This window comes from Eupeodes corollae, chromosome 2 (genome assembly GCF_945859685.1).
Source record: "Eupeodes corollae chromosome 2, idEupCoro1.1, whole genome shotgun sequence".
Classification (NCBI taxonomy): domain Eukaryota; kingdom Metazoa; phylum Arthropoda; class Insecta; order Diptera; family Syrphidae; genus Eupeodes; species Eupeodes corollae.
The window spans coordinates 21,070,380-21,091,161 of record NC_079148.1 but is presented as its reverse complement, the minus strand read 5'-3'; the positions used below and the strand labels follow the sequence as shown (position 1 = coordinate 21,091,161).

Below are 20,782 nucleotides of genomic sequence, written 5' to 3'. Positions count from 1 at the left end.
AAACGCTGAAAGAAGTATGTACTTAAAACCCCATATATATAATTTGTTGACTTTTTCGACCAATTATAGCAAACTCAAATAAATATCAGTAAGAATTCGTGATATTTTCATGTGATTTAAGTTCAGAAAAGCGTCACTTTGTCACCCTTTTAACAGAACAGAGCAGAAGAAAAAACGTAACACCCTGTAGGCAAAAGCCCAAGCGTTGCTAAAAACGCTTCAATAAATTTCGATTTCTCATTTTCGTTCTCCCTCTAACGTCTTACCCGCACTGGGACCAATTTCGTTCGTTAAGGATCCGGTTTTACTAGAAAGAAGAAAAAAGAAGAAATAAGAAAATAGGTAGGTACATTTTCTTATTTCTTCTTTTTTCTTTCGTGTTTGATTTTGATGGAGAGTATATAGTATATATTCCCAGCATCTCTCAATTCTCAACTCTGGATATTCTGCCCATCAGGCCCTTAGCCTGGACCCATAAGCAATCATAAAAAGTCTTCCTGGACTCAAAAAAGCTTTTACACAGCAGCAGCAGCGCAGCACGTCCCGACTGTGTACCGTTGAGGATATTTGAAACTCTTGTAAAATAATAATTTCTTTTTTTTTTTTGCTCAATTTTATGGATAATTTTTGTATCTAAAGAGGCGAGGAGCAGGGGAAAGAAAATAAATCCTTGATGAAGGAAAAATAATTTGCACCAATTTCTAGTTGAAGTTGCCTCTTTCATCGACCCATTCCAATGGGTAATCCTTTTTCGCTGTTATACTTGTGATGCGGCTGGGGTTTTGGCCTGCTCTGGAGGTGGACGACTCAACCATACCAGTGTGGAGCGGCCCGGCCCGGCCGTTTTGCTTTTGAGGAAATTAGAAAAAAGGATCTTATAGTAGTTTATTAAGCCTTTTCGTTGTCCTGAAGGGTGGCAGTGGGTGGTGTGGTGGGACGGTGTTTTCAAAAACTTCTATACCTCCTTCCACACTTCTATACCTACATACTTCTACTTCTGGGTGATGGTTTATTGGAAAACGATGAAAAAATTTGAATTTATACCTAACATCAATCTCTGGCTGACAGACGACATCGCTGTCGCCCTGCCAAAGTAGTTACCATTAAAATGGTCAGAAGCCCAAAGAACAACAACTAAATACAGCACGACCGACGACCGACGACCATAGTTGCGCTGCCTGGCTGGCTGATTCGTCTGTAAAAGAAATTGCTTCACTGATGAAGAAATTGATGTACTATATACAAAGTACAAGGCATCAACCACACTGATGCATTGAGGGTGATGCTGGAGCTGGAGCTAGAGCTTGAGATGATGATGGTGATGGCTATGGCTATGGTTATGGTTATGGGCAAGGTGAAATGATTTTCGTCGTCCTTAATTGAGCAATGGACCATTCATTCATTTCTCTTGATTGGGTTTTTCCGTACCAAGTGTCATTTGGTGGACTCTATATACTACAAACCTCCATCATATCTTCGAATAGCAAGCTTTATAGAAGCTGGTAAAGGACTATAGGTTTGAGACTATAGTGATGGTGGTCGCACACATTTTATAGTGATTGGATTTTTTGTTTTGTTTTTGTCTAATTCCGGTTTTTAATTTGCAATTTTGATTGATGTAAAACGAAGGAAAGGCGGAAAGTTTTTGAATAAAAATTGGATAGTTTTTTGTCACTTGAGTTTGGTAACAACTTTTTAAAATGCATGATTCCCAAATATAAAACGAATGTTTGAGTCCGTAAAACCTATTTCAAGGGTAGAAATGGCAAAAATGTATTTAAAACTAAAAAAAAAAAAATTGTTCAATTAAGACAAAGCATGTGATAGGAGGTTCGAAAATAATAAAGATGTTTAGTTTAGCTTAGTTTATCGAACACAATATATGTGGGTATTTTAGTTTTGGATTTGTAGCTTTGTTTTTAAGATAAAAGTTTGAAAATGTTAATATTTGTACTTATTTTCTTAAGAAAAATATTAAAAGTTATCTCCAGAACGGAAAACACTAAGTCAAGTTTTCATATGTTTGAAATTATTTAAAAAAATATTTATAAGTTGACAATCTTGTTTAACAAAAAAAATGTATAGTTTCCCGTAATTTTGAATTACATTTTAGAATAAGATATAAATTGGAATTTTCCAAATTTTGAAATGCCCTATTTTCAACTTTTCCTTACAAGCTTAAAATATACTTATTAAAATGTTCCAATGCATACTTTTGTTGTAAGATTTTTAAAAATTTAAAATCTGCCGTTACGGGAAATTTTATTCACGAAGCCCAACATAGGAAAAAGTTTTTGTATCCGTGTTGATAAAAACTTAACAATTTAAAATTTTCTCTTCCCAAAGGATAACTTATATTTTTAATTTTTTTTTCTCTTAAAACAGCTTTGTTGTAACATTGAGAAAATAAGATTGGCTGAAAAATTCAAGGTTCTAATATAGTGTCTGGAATATGAATTCCAAAATTTTTGTAACCATAGAACTAATAAAAGAGTCTTGTAATTTTTTGTAACACAAAAACTATAATTCAATGATCTGTCAAAAATTATACAATATAAAATATTAACTTTTGTTGTTTTTTGTAATGTGTTTTTGAGTCATAATTTGAAGCAATGTTTGTCAATTAGATAAGTGAAAATAAACATGATTTGTATTGAAGGATGCATATAAAGGATCTTAAAATAATAACAAAATAAAAAAAAGAGGCTTTGACCCACACTGATAAATTCCCATCCCGTCTGTCGATTTGTCTTGCTTAAAAGTTTGTAGGTTTTTTTGTTGGGTTAAACAAGTTTTCAGTTGATTTTAAACTTTAAAATTTTACTGAATGTTGACAACAATATTTTTTAAGAGATAAAATTAGTTGAAAGCCATCACCTCAAATTTTTGAAAAGATGTTTGTGTCTAAAATCAATATTTACCAACTTTTATTAATTTTTTTGTTAAGCTTTTTTTTAAGAAAACTGTCAATTCGATGGTAGGTAGAAGGTTGGTAGAAATGGCGATCTCAAGGCAACCTAGCCTGAGATCCAATAAGCGCTGTAGAGCGCCGCGCCGTTTTGATACCAAAAACCCGTTTGACCTGTGATAGAAAGGGAAAGATTTATAGAGAAGCTTTATAGAGATTATGTTAGAGCCATTTTGTGGCATTGAGAAAAAAGATTAGGTCTCTAATCTTTGTCTCAGATAGCTCATCGAGTTCTTGAAAGAATGCTTTACCAAAGCATTTCATTCTGGCAGGACATTTGTAGAGGAAATGGATTATGGTTTCACTTTCTCTTTGGTCACTACAGCTACGGCAAAAGGTGTTGTAAGAGATACCCAACTTCTCTGCATGAACTCCTATAGGCCAATGTCCGGTACAAACCGCAACAATCCTGGCTATGTCTTGCCTTGGCCTGCACAGAAGATCGTTTGTACGGGTTTTATTATAGGTGGATATCTTCCTAAATATAATGCAGTTGGGTAAATTGCTCCACCTTCGTTTTGATTCAGTTTGGTAGATAGAAAAGATTTTACCCTTCATAGCGCCAAGAGGAATGTTAACCATTTCCGCAAGTGAGCTTATAATATTCAGGCTCGCAAGGTCATCGCGAAATTGCTACACCAATTTAGATGAGGATGTGGCTGAGTTAATGGCTTTGGCAGCTGCCTGACTGTCTGTAAAGATAGCCGCATTTCGGTTTTGGTTTGGGTTTTGTTTAAGTATCTTACATGCTTCCCTTATTGCCAGCAGTTCAGCTTGAAAAACGCTAGCAAAGTCAGGAAGCCTAAAGGATTTGGCTACATTATAGGACTCAGAAAAGATCCCAGAACCAACTCCGCACTCCATCTTTGAGCCGTCAGTAAAGATGGTTATGTCGCAACCTATCGACACGATGTCATCCTCCCAATCTTCTCTGGATGGGAAAATAACCTTAAAACGCTTACTAAGGTTCAAAGTAGGAGTGCAGTTGTCACTGTCTGCCGAGATAATATCTGAGGGAATCAATTTCGTAGTGTTGCTGTGACCATAAGGTTTTGACAACCATCAATTTGATTCCTTCAGCCTAATACCGCTGCAGGAAACTATGTATTTAATAAAAAGGTCGATTGGTAAAAGATCCAAAATATCGTTGAAGGCGTCCGTTGGGCAAGTACGCATGGCCACAGTGGTGCCCACACAAGCTGTTCTCTGAACCTTCTTTAGCTTATCAATATTATAGGCTTTGCTAAGAGCAGGCCACCACACAATCGACCCATATGTTATGATTGGACGTACTATGGCAGTGTACGTCCATAAAATCATCTTCGACTGAAGTCCCCACTTTTTGCCGAAAGTTTTGCTGCAGGCGTAGAAGGCAACACAGGCCTTCTTAACCCGTACTTCCATATTTATTTTTCAGTTTAGTTTAGGGTCGAATATAACTCCCAAATATTTTGCACTGGAAGACAATGATAGGATTTGACCGTTGAGTCGAGGAAGCGTGAAGGGGCGGTACTTTAGTTTTGGTGGTAAAGAGCAACAGTTCAGTTTTACTTTGGTTAACTCCTACTCCACAACTCGTAGCCCATCTGCTAACTTACTTCAAAGCTGACTCCGTGATTTCACTAATCATAGAGGTGTACTTTCCTCACATCAATAGCACCAAATCATCCGCATAGGCTACCGCCTTCACTCCAAATCTCTCTAATTTAACGAGAATTGTTTCCATGACCAGAAGCCATAGAAGAGGCGAAAGGACACCACCCTGGGGTGTTCCCCTACTCACGTGTTTTTCAATTCGATATTTCCCAAAATTTTTCCGAATGTTGACAACAATATTTCTTATAAGTTAAAATTATCTGGAAGCGATAATCTTTAATTTTTGAAAAGATATTTGTGTCAAAAATCAATTTTTAACAAATTTTGTTATATTTAAAAAAAACTGTCAAATCAATTTTTCTCAAAATCGTACTCAATATTGACAACAATATTTTTGTATAGATAAAAGTAGTTTCAAGCCAATATCTCAGACCTTTGAAAATATATTTGAATCAAAATTGGAGATGAAATCGAAGTGACAAATTTTTATTTCAGTTTTTTTGAGTTATAAAAAAACCGTTAGTTGGATTTTGTTCCAAAAATATACTTGTTTGGTATCACGTATCACGTATATAAGTTCCTAACGTCATTGGTTTGTGAGTTATTTAGGGTAAACCAAAATGTTCACTTTTTTTTAAACTAGGTACTATGGTAAAAAAACCACACATGCAATTGTCTTGAGAGCCCTTTCTGCATATTACTGCTTTATTATCTCTATAACAAAATTTATTTGGAGTCGGTATCTCTTCTGGTTCTCGAGCTATGGACGACGTTGCGAACGTACGGACCATCCCAGGCCCTGTATTTACGCCAATAGCTACAACTTACAATTTGTTTACTTACGACTTGACAATGGTCAAATTGTTGTTCCATAAAATTAATTTTATTAATTTTGTAGAATTGTGGAGAAAGACCTGAAAATTGTAATCTTTTGGTTTCATAAAGAAACTGTCATAACAATGAATTGTCAAGTAGTTTTCCACAGTTGTCGAGAATTTTCCTACAAATTTATTCTGTTAATTCTTTTATGAAAATAAAAGAAATTATAACATAAATGTGTAAACGTCACTTTTTTTTAAATAAATTTGATTTAAAATCGAACCAGTATGAAAGTGTTCATATATGTGTTTCGCCCTGATGTAATGGTTGGGCTTGTAGCAACTATATAATTAAACACAGGACAAATAAAACCCAACTTCTTCAATGAAGCATTACATTGGGTGGAAAGGATGTTTCAAGAAATTCAATTCATCGGTGTGTCAGAAGTGTTTGTAATTTAATGGTAGAACATTTCTTGAAGGAATTCGCTGGCCACAAAATATAATTTACGTAGCAAAACGTTTTAGGAGTCTTTCAAATTGTTCATGTGGTGCTGAAATTGTAGATGGATAACAAGAATTGATGCACCAATTGAAAAGCAGCTTTAATGGATATAAAAATGGTGACCATTTAATTAATGCCATGTTTGTATGTATGCCCAGTGGCCAGGATCCGATAACGATTTAAGGGTTTTTGAAACAGTTAATTAGCAAGAACAAGAGAAAGTGGATAGAGGGCAGTTCCTTATGTTCTATGGACTTAAAAATTAGCTAATTACACAAGTCATCCCACACAAAGTCGAAGAAAATGAAGCACTTTCAATTATTATGATGTTTTATGGACTTTTAATAATAAAATATGATTTTTAAACAGTGACAGTTAAACTGCGGCGTGCTGTTAATTCTAACATCGAAAGAAAAAAACCGTGAAAATAGAAACAAAATGTTCCATAATTCATCGTTTATTGATCATAATGGCTGAAACACAAACGCCCTTCATCTGCGCCTTTGTCTGTGTTACGTTGCTTTTAGGTTGTTTTGAATTACACTTGCAATATGACATTTATAAAATGGCACTTCTGTCATTAAGCTGTTATTTTTTCTCAAAAATAAAACAAAATATGAGTTTTGAAATCGAAAAAATTAAATATATCTCTTAAGTAGCTTACGCAGCCTATATTAACCAATGGGAATCCCTTCAAAAGCAATTGTATTTTGTTTGGTGACTTTTTTACAGCTGTAAAGCTGTCAGACAAAGCAAATGTTCAGCAAATTTGAACTAGAGCTTCGGTTTGGAGTCACATTACGTAACATTACGTTATTCCCTTACGATTGTCAAATGAAACATTAGGTCAAAGCTTCATTGTGAATTGAATTTAAATTGAATTCCTATGGGTGATCTCGTAAACGTCAGGCGAAGCCGAAGCTGAGTTAATTTTTTTTTAAAAACTTACAAGTTTTTTAACTTTTTAGTATATCTTCTACTCACAAACAAAAAAGCCCATTAACATTTTAACCGTGTCTATTATCTAACACTAAAGCACACCAGCAATGGGGCTAGGCTCACCAAAACTTATTTTTTAATAGCTTAATTCCAAATGTTGTAAAACGAAACCATAGGGCTGATCGAATTCTATTTTTACAATTAAAGAATATCAGATTAACTATACATAATTTATATGAAGCTGGTAATAATATTGCTGTCATTGCTCAGGCTTGACAGATGCTCATTGTATTGACGTAAAATTTCTTCAGTTTAAAAAAAATACGGACAAATAAATATCGAAAATGAATTCGTTTCCTTTATCGATTGTCAATTTCAAGAATTAAAGAATTTGAGCTTTATTATTAAAATTATTATAAGCAATATATTCTTAACATGGAAACGCAAAAGAGTATCCAAAAATGTGTAAGAGCACAATAGTTAAGCTCTAAAAATTGTAAATATAATCAATGGAATTTGATATATGAATTTGTCAAGTCTGTGACTGGTTCCAAAAGCTCGTTTGGAGCACTCGTAAACAGTAGTTCTGAAAAAAATAAAACTTTTGTGACGTGTGTAATATATCGTAGGTCAAAATAGATAAAAAAGTGTAAATTCTTTTGTTTCAAATAAACCATACTTATTAGATTTGGAAAGGATAAAAGTTCATACGATAAAGTTTACCCTAATTTATTTTATAGTCTAAAAAAGTGAAATATATAAAAAAAAACTTAAAATTACTATTTATTTATGGATGTGACACACAAAAATTTGAAAACTTTGTTGAATTTGTATTTTCTAAAGTTCTTAAGAGAATTGTCATTATTAACATTACTGTTTTCAAAAATATAACCATCACAGCATAAATTTAATATTTCGAAATAAAAATTCTAACTCTCCCCAAAAATAAATTTGAATGTCTTTCCAACAAAAAAATATTTGGCAGCACTCCAAAAACTGACAAGAAATAAAGAAAAGTTTGATGGAATCTATGAATTAATTCAACTTTCAATTCACTCATGAAATAATATAAAAATTCAAAATTACTTTCTGAGTCTTAAGTCCAAACGAACTCAAACAAATTTTTCAATTATCTACTAAATTTTCTAAATAATTTTTCTGTTAACAAAAAAACCCAAAACTATAATCCAAATTTTTCATTTTACCGTCGGCGTCGGCGAAATTCAAAGAAAAGCTTTCTCCATAATATTACATGAAGGCACACAAGAAAAAACTATATCAATTTATAATCATTTCACCCCCATACCTCACCACCCTCCCCCGTTTCTACTCGAACTGAAAAAAAGCTCTCATTGAACATTTGAAACAGTTCCTTTTTTTCTTAAGTTGTTTTTGTTTTTGTTGTTGTAACAATTCTCACTATCTCCCCCCAAAAAATTCGTTCTTCTAACTTTCTCTCGTAAAACTGTAGGTATTGTGTGTAGGACATTTTTTGGCGAAGAAGACTCGAAAAATAAGAACAACAATTCTAAAACAAAACAACAAAAGAACAACGTATTCCAAAAATAACATCAAGAACTTTAAAACAAAAAAAATACAAACTTTCCATTGCCCCTACAAACTACTGTACTCTATACGTACTACGAAGAAGACTATGACTATGACGATAATGACGACGACGACGACGATAACGACGACGGTAGGGGTAGTGACTCCAAAATGCACTAGAAAAATTGAAGGGGCTATCATGAGGCCACACCCTCTGCAAATTCTCCGATTGGCTGCCTGGGTTGACGATGGTTGCTGTTCTTGCAACATGATTACTTCAAGCCTTGCACCACATGCACACCCGACTGCTGCTGCTGCTGCACACCCCCATTTATATCAACCCAACATGCAACCCCATGTATAGTTGACAGCAGCGCTTGGCTACTTCAATTTGAAACAAGGGTGCGTATCCTTGCCCATCGCACTGCACAGCACAGCAAAGCACAACACAGAACAGTCACTATAGTCGGTCGGTCGGGCAGGCTTTTTGAGTGTGGGTGCTAAAGCTGATGGGTGGGCTTTTTAGGGGGAGATGAATTGGAGAGAAGGAGTCGCAATCGGAGATCCGGATAACTGTAAACCTATCTGGAGCTTTTTGCGTGTGTGCACACAATGGAAAGTTTTGCGTCGCCTCTTGGACGTAATCCGTTGTTTTGTTGTGAAACATTTGGAAAAGGAATAAAGGACCCAGGATCAGGGTTTCGGTGGTGATGGGTGTACGAGTAAATGTCCATTTTTCATCGAAGGCAAGCTGTTTGTATTTGTGGCAATAAGGTGTGTGTGTGTTGAGAACAAATACACACACTAAGGCAATCTATTGCAATTAGCACATGCATCGATTGCAAAAAAGGACATGCGGGTGCTCCTTCCTGGATACGATGGTTCTATGCTGCTTGCTAATGGTGGTGCTGTTGGTTGTGGGGTGAAAAACAAAGACCAACGTCAACGACGACGATAGCTACGACTCGACGACGAAGTCGACAAGGACGAAAAGGACTTACTGACTTTTGGCTATAGATGTGTGTATTTCGCATGCATGTAACAAAATATGCAAGGGGATTTGGATTTGCAGGAGGGTGTGTGTGTGTGTGTGTATTTACGGACGGAACTTCGATTGATTGCGGGTTTTGTTGCACTGTACCGGGTGATGCCTGCTTGCCGTTCTTGTTGTTGCTGGTTTTTCTGTGTTCCTTGTGTTACCGGCCGAGCCGTGCTGATGAAAATAATTTTCGCACACATGCAGCAGTGTTGGGGGTTGATTGTGGGCCTCATGTGTATCGACAATGTTATTGGTTTTGAGCCTCTCTGTGCTTTTGCAGCGATGGTCATAAAGAAGTGATGTTATGGTTGCCCCCAACTTCCGGCAAGAATCCCGATTGGCTATTGCATCGATTTCTGTATTTTGGGGGAAGGTAAAAACTTTGATTTTTGGGATTTGCCATGCGAGATGCATTTCTAGGTATGTTTGAGGTGTGTATTTTTGTGTGAGTGAGTGTTTTGTAATAAAAGCCATTGATATACATATGCATAAGATTTTGTCTTTAAACACAGGTAGATTGTTTTGGCCTTGTTAGCCATGTATGGATTTCTTTTTAATTCTAAAAAAATTCAGTGTAAAACCAAAAATAAAAGAGAAAGTACAGGTAGGTGGTACAGCCTTTGAAAGGTCGGAGTACAAATGGAAAAAAGAGAATTGCATCGGCCGGGAATCGAACCCGGGCCGCCCGCGTGGCAGGCGAGCATTCTACCACTGAACCACCGATGCTTGATGAAAAATTCGTGTTAAAGTTTGTACTTATAACTAAAATATCAAGCGAAAACGCAACTTATTGTTGAAGACCTTGAGCTAGTTTATGAGTGTTTAAATTGTTGATGGTAACAATTTTGTTTATTCAAATGTTTAATCTAATTCTTTCTTTAGTTGTTGTTGTTTGCTTAGTTGGAAAAATACAATTGTTGATAATTTTTCATAACTTTTTTATTGATTATTTTGTTAATATGTATGTATCTAACAGTAAAGGTTAAGTTATAAGAATTTACTATAGGAGACAAGATATTTATTGTTTCTGTCTATTGTACAATTAAATGTGTTTATGTATAAACAATGCTACTATTAGACGGTCAACATAAATGGCCAACACTCAAAAACGACGTCACCTCATGTGATCGTCAAATTAAAGAGTGGTCAATGTGTTGATAAGCACATTGACGCTTCGTTTAGTGTTGACACACATTTTTGAGTCAATCCGTTGACTCTATTTTGTGACCGTGTAATGTGAGTCAATACTTTTTGAATACGATGACTAGTTTTTGGGACTATCGGTCATCACAAATACTGTGTCCCAACATTGACAGGCCAGAATTTAATACCAAGTCAAAGTACAGTTTTGATGTATTTCTGTGGCAACGTACAATATGAAAATTGAGGTTGAAAGATTGTTTCTTCTTGATTCTCAGATTTTCTACAAAAAAAATAACCTTTACACAATTAAAGCTGCAGCGGCTTTTTAAAGTCGATTATCTAATTCGTAAATAGGTAATTCTTGGAAAACGATTGTTTTTTTTGTTTTATTAAAAAGACATAAGTTTGCATTATGACATTAACATAAAGATAATTTAAAACCAAACAAAGCTTAACAAAGTCTCTTTTTGAATGTCAAATAGTAGCTTAATTGTTTGTAATTATTTTTGCGATGAATGTTTTAAATAAGACTTTAGGATATTTTTTCATACTTAATTTCATTTTCTCAATTAGTTTGTTGCTATTTAATTTAATAACTGACAATTAATTTCAAATGTCACGTTCACTTTTTTTCAAATAGTGTGATTGTCAAAGTTTTGCGAATCAACACATTAACACTGATAATCAAACACGTTGGCTCACATATGCTTCAACGCTTTTTGGGACAGCTTATTGACAAAAGGGTGGCATTTCTGTGATAGTAAATGTTTTAAGCAATGACGCTGTTAACGTTGATTTTGTATAATGCAAAATTTTGATTTTTTTGTGACGTGACAGGGTCAACGTGATTGCTCTTTAAGTTGAACATGTAACTCAGGCCTAAAAATAAGAAATACCAATAACAATATTATCTTTGAGTTTGTTGTTGTTTTTCGTGTTTTGCAAAAAAATGTTCAACTGAGTTTTTCTAAAAAAAAATAAATTCGAATAATAAAAACAAAATAAAAAAAAGCTAGGATGCGACCCACACTGATAACTTCCCATCCCGTCTATCGATTAGTCTTGCTTCAAAGTTTTTCTGTATGTACTCGTATCAATTTTTACCAAATTTACGTACTATTTTTTGTACATTTTATTTTTTTATGAAAAAACGGATTGTTGGATTTTTATATAAAAATTACTGAATATCGAAAGCAACATTTTCTGTGAAATAAAATAAGTTTAAAGCCAATATTTTTAACTTCCCATAGGAAGTTATTGTAATGGGTCCGATTTGTCAAATTGAAAATTTTAACATTTCTCGTCATTTCAAGGTCAATAAAGTCGAAATAAAAGAATTTTAGAAAGATGTCTGTGCGTTCGTGTGTACGTAGGTTCGTACGTCCGTACGTCCGTACGTTCGCGACGTTTTTTTGTTATATAGATAATAAGGCACAAAGATGCAGAAAGGGCTCTCAAGAAAATTGCGTGGGTGGTTTTTTTACCATAGCAGTTTAAAAAAAAGGTGAACATTCTGGTTACAACTAAATATCTCACAAACCAATGACGCTAAAAGCTTATATATTGTAACGTGATACCAAACAAGTATATTTTTGAAAAAAATCCAATTAACGATTTTTTATAGATCGAAAAATCTGAAAAAAAAATTGTCATCTCGAAAATTTTAAGAATAAGAAATGATTTTGTCTCCAAACCATTTTGTGCAAAAAAAAAACCTTTTTTACATCTGGTATAATTTTGAGAAAAATCAAATTTGCACTTTTTTTATAAGAAATAAAATCCATAAAATGACATTACTCAAAGTTGGTAAAAATTGAATATCGATTCAAATATCTTTTCAAAAACTTCAATTAAGGCTTAATCCTTATTTTATCTTATAACACATATTGTTTACAACATTTGATAAAATTTTGAAAAAAATCGAATTGACAGTGTTTTTTACAAAAAATAAAAACCTAAAAAGAAAAAAAAAAAAGTTGGTAAAAATTCATTTTCGACTCAAATATCTTTTCAAAACTTTGAAATATTGTCTTTAAACTAATTTATCTTATAAGAAATATTGTTTTCAACATTCGGTAAAATTTTGAAAAAAATCGAATTGACAGTTTTTTTACAAAAAATAAAACCTAAAAAAATGTATAAAAGTTGGTAAAAATTGATTCCAGAAAACTACAGAGGAATCTCGTTTTTGAACTCTTCACATAAGATATTTACATCGATTGCGCTCAGTTGTTTAATTGAATGGATGCATTCTAATAATCTGCTTGATGAGTTCCAAGCAAGCTTTAGACCTGGATACTCCACTGTCGATCATATTTTTGTACTCCGCTAGATTGCTAACTCGTTTCTATCGAGAAACAAGAAACTTTTTTCATTTTTCGTTGATTTCAAAGCTGTTTTTGACACCGTGGATAACAATGCCCTATTTTACAAGCTTTCCAGTTAGGAATTTCGCCTAAATTCTTCATCAATTCAAAGCATCAGTGTTGAATGGCAAATGCTTATAAGAATATTTCTAAACGAAATCAGGAGTTAGAAAGGGCTGTGGACACTATGCATAAAATTATTCTAGAAGTTATATCAGTTTTTGTTCGTAAAATATTTTAGGTTACATTTTTTGCAGTTATTTTTAATTAATAAAAAAGACGTTAAGTGTTGTTGTTTTTGTATGTTTGGATTTAGTTTTTCAGGTTGATCAACAATTTTTCAATACCGAGACTTCAAAAACTTAAACACATCTTACTTAGTGCGTGATTTGGACTGCGTAGAATGGAACTCACTATACCATATGCAAAATGTAAATGATCAAGTCAGCTTTTTACGGCAAAACGTCAATCAGCTTTTTGAGAAGCATGTTCCTATTAAAACCCTTCTTGTTAGGCATACGGCTCCACCTTGGCTGAATAGTGACATCTCTGCTCTGATGTCACGATGATTTGCCGCCTACAGTCAATGGAGGCGTTACAAATTGGAGCACTTCCACAAATTGTATTTCAGACTGCGTAAACAAGTTGACGTAATAGTCAGAACGGCAAAAAGACTTTATTATGAAAACAAACTTGGTTCCTTAACCTCTGGCAAAAAATTATGGAAAAAGCTGCGTGAAATCGGTATTGGCAAACAATCTAAAAAGCCTGTTGGTGACGTCGATTGTGATGCACTTAACAAAAAGTTTACGTCCATGCCCTTAAACGTTGCTTCATCCGTTCATTCCCTTACTGAGGATGAACCAACTGCTATCAACAGCTCTCTAAGTTTTATAAGAATACAAGAGGAAGACATTGTAGAAGCAATAATATCGATTTAATCTAATGCTACTGGTCTGGACCAAATGCACCCTACGTTCTTGAGACTACTGCTTTCATATATTTAGCATATTGATTACTTCCGAATTTCCTTTAGAATGGAAGGAGGCTAAAATTATTCCCATACCCAAAAAGCAAACAGGTATACTGCTACAGAATTTCAGACGATTGCCATTCTTCCGTTTCTTTCGAAGGTGTTTGAAAAAAACTTTTCTGGGACAGATCCAAAAATATCTTACAATCAACAACCTGTTAAGTGCCTGTCAGTCTGGTTTTCGATCTAAGCGCAGCTGCAAATCCGTCTAACTTTTTGTAACTGATGAAATAAGAATGGCTTTGGACAGTGATCATGTTACATTGCTAACACTGTTAGATTATTCAAAGGCTTTTAATACTGTTAACCACTCAATTTTTTGTAGAAAGCTGCGAATTAACTATGGGTTTTCTTAAGAGTTCTGTAAGCTTGTGCTTTTGTATCTCAGCGAAAGGCAACAGTGCGTAGTGGCCAATGGATACTCGTCCACATTTCTCAATGTTTTGAGTAGAGTGCAACAGGAATCTATCCTTGGACCAATCCTCTTTTCACTTAACATAAATGAGTTACCACAAGGTTCTAAACATTGTTTAATTCATCTTTATTCTGATGATGTGCAGCTCCTGATAAGTCGACATTTTGGGGCTAAAAATGATGCCGTAGCTTTATTAAATCAGGATCTGCTCCACATTTCAAAGTGGTCAAAAAAGAACGATCTCCGCCTTAACCTTGTCAAATATATATCTTACCCATCTATCGCAATAACTTTGATCTATCGGGTTTAAACCTGTTAAAACTTGACAACGAAACCAATGAATAAGTTAGCACTGCTAGAAACCTAGGAGCAGTATTCAATAGCACTCTCACATGGGATGACCACCTTAATAGTGCCATTTTTAAAGTCTATGGAAGTCTCCGCCTTCTTCAAGTCACTCGAAATTTCTTCCCGATCAAAACTAAACTGCTACTTGCTAAGGCCTTATACTACCAATTGTGTTGTATGGGTGTGAAATCTTTTGTAAACTAGACTGTGTGACTAGCCGCAAATTGAATGTGGCATTTTTGCGGTACGGATTTCTGGTTGTAGCCTAGACAGTTTAATAAACTTTCGCTCTCTGAGTTACCTGCATGAAATCATCCAAACACAACAACCTGATTATCTATACGGTAAGCTGAATTTCTCTCATTCAACAAGGTCCTTTGCTTTGATATTACCCCGATACAATTTTCTAAACACTGAGCGTCAATTTTATATTCATATTGTACGCTTTTGGAACTCTCTGCCCATCATCATATGGCCAAAAAGCTTATACAGTTAAGTTGTATAAGTAAAGATTTCATTTAAAGATTTATTAGTAATTTAACGACATTCACCAAAAAGTGGTTTGCTGTCAAAAACAACTCAAATTTTGATTTTCGCTCAATTTAGAACTTTTAGTCATGCTTTAAATTATTTTCATATAAATTGTTTCTAAGAAAAACAGCATATATTCAGTTTCTTAAGAAGAAACCTTAAATAAGAGATCATCAATTCTATATTAAGTTGCCTTTAAATTACTTAAACTAGCCTTTAATTTTATAATTAAATTTTTTGACACACATATGTAAATAGTGAACATTGAAGTAATTTTTACTTGCGACATATAGGAACTATATGGTTTGTTTTGCATTAGTAAACAATTTCGAACTAGAGCTTTTAATCAAATATGACATTACGACAGTAGAGAAGTCGACAAAAAATGGGTACCACGATTCCGTCCGTCTGTCTGTCTTTCCTGGCTCCTATAACAGTCCAAACAATTGTGTTGATTTAAATAAAGGTTTTCAGCCGATTAGCGTAACGCGTTTTTTTTTATTTTATTAATACGAAAAATAACAGCAGTCCTCATACAAATTTCATTGTTAGAACATGTGATTTTTCAATTTCAATAATCTTCACTTTTTGATGATTAAATGATTAAATTGATGATGATTTTTATGATCAGACATTTTTTTTTATTTTAAGAAAAATATTAATTTTGTTTGACGAAATTTAAATGTAAAAAGTACATGTATTTATAAGCTCTTTTTTTAGTGCTTGCAAACCTATTTTTAAGATAGATTTGAAATTATTTTCGAAAAAGAATTAGTTAATCTTAATTTTTTGAAAAATAAAATGGCATTTACATTTTTCAGAAAAAAATTATCTTAAAATATAGGAAATATTTTTAAACAGACTTTTTGGAAGAAATTAGCAAGTTCTAGCGACCCAGTCGTGCATTTTATTTATTTCAAAATTGGTTTTCTGTTGAATACAAAAGATTTTAAAAGATTTTAAAAAATTAAATAAATCTACTTTTAAAGTGTATTTGCTTTGGATGCTCTAGAATTAATATTTAAACACGAATTTCAATAATATAAATGTCCTAAAAACAGCAAAAGTGACACTTTTGTTAAACTAATGGCTATTTGAAAAACATAATAAACGGGTCATATCTATTGACATACAAGCTTTAAATCTCTTGAAGAGATTCTGAAACGTGTAATTTGTGAGTGCCACACAAACGTTTCTTCCCAACTTATTTGTTTATCTTAATTTTTTTTTAATTTAATTTTTTAGAGAAATTATGTAGGTACTCAAAAGCACCTATTTACTTAAACTGAAAAACCAAACATTTTTCTCTCTAAAATGTTTAAGTTTTGTTGACTCCTTTAAAATCAAAACACGAGTAAGCAGACTTCCGAAAATAGAGTTCGAAAAACTTCGTCAAAAAAGCCCGGCATTTCTTCATAACGGATCCTCTCTCACTTTCTGGATTTTTGATTTTTTAGCGTTCTTTGCATAAACAGAAATGGATACAAGACACGTATATTTTATTTTTGGAAAAAAGCTACGTTTCAAAACAATAGAAAACTTTTGCAATCTGGGAATGCTTTCATATGAAGGGAGTCATACACAGCGCCGGATTTAGATTTGTTGGGCCCTAGGCCTGAAGAGTAAATGGTGCCCCCATTGCATATATGTATTCTCTTACATATTGTATGGTTTACATTAACTTGATTGAAAAATCTGTTAGCTCGTCAACAAGTTTTGAATTTAGATCTTCTGGATAATTTGACACCAAACGCTGGGCACAAGCTAAAACTATAACTTTTTCATTGCTTTTGCAAAGAAAATCAAATCTTTCAGAAATTTATTTATATATTTGACCTCTGAGAATCCATTTGTATTCTTAACTTATCGATAATAATATAAAAAGCGTTTATTCGAAACTTATCCTCCGGGCTTAAATCTACATCGGAAGCATTACCATCGTCAGCCATTTTTTGCGAATTCGTTTTCGTGTAATCATGTAGCTGCCGTCAAGTAGAATTTCCTTAGAGTTGATTTCAACAGTGTCACTCATTTTCTCCATTTGATCCGACAATGATCTATACAAATTGCGCATGTCAGTAGTGTAAAGTCTTCGCTTTGCAAAACCTTACTGACTTTTTGAAAACTTTGAAAAATATCGTTCCAAATCACAAGCATTAAGGCAAATTCTAGTTTATTGATTTTGTTTAGTAGACCACCACCTTTCCTCCTAGCATCTCCTTTTAATGCATTATCTTCAGAAATGCCGTTTAAAGTATCTAATTATTTATTATTTGATCTAATGATAACAAAAGTAGCTGCAAAATAAGCTTTCCACCGGGTATCTGAGGGTGATTTTTTCACATCATCATTTTGAAGAGCAGATTTTAACGTTTGCCATCTACTAGTTGAAGAGACAGCGACCAACAAGATGTAAAGAATGTGATGCACGTGGTACATAGACTGATATGTTATGTTCACTCAGATATTTTAATGCTTGATTAGCAATACCGGATCCTGTATGAGAATGCATCTACAAAAATGTTTAGAAGCGTGTCAAATCTGGCGTAGAATCTACAGACAAGCTAAAATACCCATAGGAATATTTATTTGTTTAATGATTTCCACGCGAATTCTTTGAGCCATTATTTCAATCAATTATTCATATATAGTTCTAGATAGATATGAAGTTGCTACTGAATCAGGATGTCCGAATTTTAAAATATGAATGCACAAGAAAGGATCAAACATTGCTATTAATGAAAAGACCACGTTCAGACAATGTGCAAATAACAGCAACCACCCTTTTAAGTATATGTTTCCAGTAAGAACATGACTCTTGTATTTGTTTATCAAAATCTGTTTTAATTACTCGGTGAGATTGTGTAAAGTAATCCATCATCGCTTCTTTATAAGAGATAGATTTTTCATGATTTTATATTAAATACTCATTTTTCCAATTAGAAAAACATTCACGATTTATAAAAGTTATTCCTGGCCTACTGTGATCAGGAAATAGCTTACAAGAAAAGCAGAATGTCGCTCCTTTTGGAATACAAAATCCATTCACGTTGATAGTTCTCGCCATTTGATTTTTTACCAATAAAATAAGAGGATTTGCAAAATTTTAATTTTAACTTCTGCGTATATGTTCGTCGAGATTTAAAAAAGGATCATCATGATTATTGCATTTGCTAGGCCCATAGACGATCCAATATTCAATATCATCAGTGGAAAACTTACTCTATAGCGCAGGGTCAGGATTTGTTTTTTCATCAGCTTCTTTTATTTCATTCGTTTCAGTTCTCGCTTGTCCATTGTTTATCATACTGTCCGATCCAGATGAAACGTCATCTACATTTCCACGAGTACAATAATTATCGTTATTCGAAGGTTCACTAAAAATTAATGACTTACAACTTATTTTGTATTGATACTTCTTCTTCAATCAAGACCATCAAAATCGATTATCCATTTTGCTCGTATGAGCAATAAAAATTCAGTTGCATCTACTTACTTTTGTGGCCCCTTTTCTCGTGATGCCCCAGGCCTGGGCCTGGTTGGCCTAGGGTTAAATCCTAGGCTGGTCATACACATTAAATAGTTAGACTATACTTTGCTGGACTGTGTTCTAAAATAATTTGATAACTTAAGTTAAAGGTTAGGTTAATATACTCGTACGCATAATGTTATTTAAATTTTGTCAGACTCCTTAACAAAACATTAAAAACCATTTTTAAACGAAGAGTAAAAACTCATCTAAGTGTGTGAAAAAATTGATGATGCCCATACCGTTACCCCTAAATAGTTTACAACAATGTAAAATGACAAAAAGCGTTAGCCACAGCAACGCATGTCGGGGTCAGCTAGTATGATACAAAGTTAAATTGAAGTCGAAAGAGTTATTGGTTCGTGACATACATACATATGTATATGCAGTCAACCAAAATGTTCACTTTATTTTTAAATTAAACTGATTGGCCTCTCAAGCTAAACGGTGATTTTTTAAGAGCTTGATAACTTTAAAAAAAAAACGCATACAATTTGCAAAATCTCATCGATTCTTTATTTGAAACGTTAGATTGGTCCATGACATTTACTTTTTGAAGATAATTTCATTTAAATGTTGACCGCGGCTGTGTCTTAGGTGGTTCATTCGGAAAGTCCAATTTTGGGTAACTTTTTCGAGCATTTCGGCCGGAATAGCCCGAATTTCTTCGGAAGTGTTGTCTTCCAAAGCTGGAATAGTTGCTGGCTTATTTGTGTAGACTTTAGACTTGACGTAGCCCCACAAAAAATAGTATAAAGGCGTCAAATCGCATGATCTTGGTGGCCAACTTACCGGTCCATTCCTTGAGATGAATTGTTCTCCGAAGTTTTCCCTCAAAATGGCCATAGAATCGCGAGCTGTGTGGCATGTAGCGCCATCTTGTTGAAACCACATGTCAACCAAGTTCAGTTCTTCCATTTTTGGCAACAAAAAGTTTGTTAGTATTGAACGATAGCGATCGCCATTCACCGTAACGTTGCGTCCAACAGCATCTTTGAAAAAATACGGTCCAATGATTCCACCAGCGTACAAACCACACCAAACAGTGCATTTTTCGGGATGCATGGGCAGTTCTTGAACGGCTTCTGGTTGCTCTTCACTCCAAATGCGGCAATTTTGCTTATTTACGTAGCCATTCAACCAGAAATGAGCCTCATCGCTGAACAAAATTTGTCGATAAAAAAGCGGATTTTCTGCCAACTTTTCAAGGGCCCATTCGCTGAAAATTCGACGTTGTGGCAGATCGTTCGGCTTCAGTTTTTGTACGAGCTGTATTTTATACGGTTTTGCACCAAGATCTTTGCGTAAAATCTTTCATGTGGTCGAATAACACAAACCCAATTGCTGCGAACGGCGACGAATCGACATTTCACGGTCTTCAGCAACACTCTCAGAAACAGACGCAATATTCTCTTCTGTACGCACTGTACGCATTCGTGTGGTTGGTTTAATGTCCAATAAAGTAAACTGAGTGCGAAACTTGGTCACAATCGCATTAATTTTTTGCTCACTTGGTCGATTATGTAGACCATAAATCGGACGTAAAGCGCGAAACACATTTCGAACCGAACACTGATTTTGGTAATAAAATTCAATTATTTGCAAGCGTTGCTCGTTAGTAAGTCTATTCATGATGAAATGTCAAAGCATACTGAGCATCTTTGTCTTTGACACCATGTCTGAAATCCGCCGTGATCTGTCAAATACTAATGCATGAAAATCCTAACCTCAAAAAAATCACCCTTTATAAGCGAGTAGCCAGAAATCAGATTGTGCTAATTTAAGCGAACGCGGTAGTTTCAAACAATATAGGTGATTTTTTGTTAAAATGAGCACGACGTATGCTGAAATTAAGTGTCTTCGTCACTAATCAAAATTTCAAAGATTTTCTTAAATGTTAAGAAAGGTCAAAATTCTCAAATTAACAAATTTGACAAATTATAGTAACTTCGAATAATTAAAAATGATAAGGTGTCAGTAATCAATTGCCTCCTCTACATGACT

The 20,782-nt window shown here is 34.1% G+C and overlaps 1 non-coding gene across 1 annotated transcript; it reads right to left on the bottom strand.

Moving 5' to 3' along the window:
* Nucleotides 1-10,068: 10,068 nt before the first annotated feature.
* Trnag-gcc (transfer RNA glycine (anticodon GCC)) lies at nucleotides 10,069-10,139 on the bottom strand. Its single transcript has one exon. It is a non-coding gene; the product is annotated as a tRNA-Gly (tRNA).
* Between the last annotated feature and the right edge of the window lie 10,643 nt (nucleotides 10,140-20,782).